General features: G+C 39.0%; 1 long non-coding RNA gene across 1 annotated transcript in view; it reads right to left on the bottom strand.

Annotated features, from left to right (window-relative positions):
• Positions 1–561: 561 nt before the first annotated feature.
• The window catches only part of LOC126496221 (uncharacterized), a 3496-nt gene continuing 3128 nt past the window's right edge, over positions 562–929 (bottom strand). Inside the window, exon 2 of the long non-coding RNA XR_007590309.1 lies at positions 562–731. This is a non-coding gene — a long non-coding RNA (uncharacterized lncRNA). The remainder of the gene's footprint in view (positions 732–929) is intronic.

Raw genomic sequence — 929 nt, 5'->3', positions numbered from 1 at the left:
AGAGAGAGAGAGAGAGAGAGAGAGAGAGAGAAATTAGCTTACAAACTAGGTCAGAGAGGTTCTAGTCGCTAAAAAAACAAAAATACGAAGCTGGAAAGATAACTCAGCAGTGAAGGGCACTTGACGCTATTCCAAAGGACTTGGGTTTAATTCTCAGCACCCACATCAGGTAGCTGTTACCCCAGCTCCAAAAGATCAGATATCTCTGGCCTCTTTGGGCACCTGCATACATGTGTACATACCTATACACAGACATATACATATAATTAAAAATAACTAAGTAATTAGCTAAATAAAATCTTTTTAAAAGGGAAATTTGGAGCTGGGGGGGGTATGTCTTTAATAGGAAGGAAGAGGCAGGAGAATCTCTGAGCTCAAGCCAGCCTGGTCTATAGAGTGAGTTTCAGAGAGAAAGAGAAACCCTGTCTCAAAAAAAAAAAAAAAAGGAAATTTGGAGACAGCAATCCATCTCTTTAATTTCCCCCTTCTCACATGTAATAGAAAGATTAGTAGAAAGTTAGATCTTTAGGCAGACTTTAAGTAAAATTATTTAGTACTTACTAACATAGTTTGTCACGTTTGTGCTGCCATTTTTAATTGCATTTTCAATTGCAGTAGATATAGTATCTTCATTTTGAGATGTGTTTTCATCAAACATATTTATTACTGATACATAGGCATCCTTCAAACCAGCACGCATTGCAGATCTTGCTGACTGAGAAGGGGAGGCACTAAAAATAAAATAAAGATGTCCATGATGGATCAAATCGAGAAGTCAACACATAGTATGTGACCCTCCCTGATGTCCAGCTCTCTTGAGCTCTTGTCTTGACCCACTGTCCTAGCTCCACAACTGTAGACCACAGATGGAGGCCTGGGTGGTTCAGTGTCAAATTTTCAGCCTAGTAGCTTCTATTTGGAAAGTATTC

The sequence above is a fragment of the Alexandromys fortis genome, unplaced genomic scaffold (genome assembly GCF_014885135.2).
Source record: "Alexandromys fortis isolate MF-2015 unplaced genomic scaffold, M_Fortis_MF-2015_v1.1 scaffold_1923, whole genome shotgun sequence".
In the NCBI taxonomy this organism is placed as follows: Eukaryota; Metazoa; Chordata; class Mammalia; order Rodentia; family Cricetidae; genus Alexandromys; species Alexandromys fortis.
Note: the sequence above shows the minus strand (reverse complement) of the source record. Positions and strands in the feature narration are given on the sequence as shown.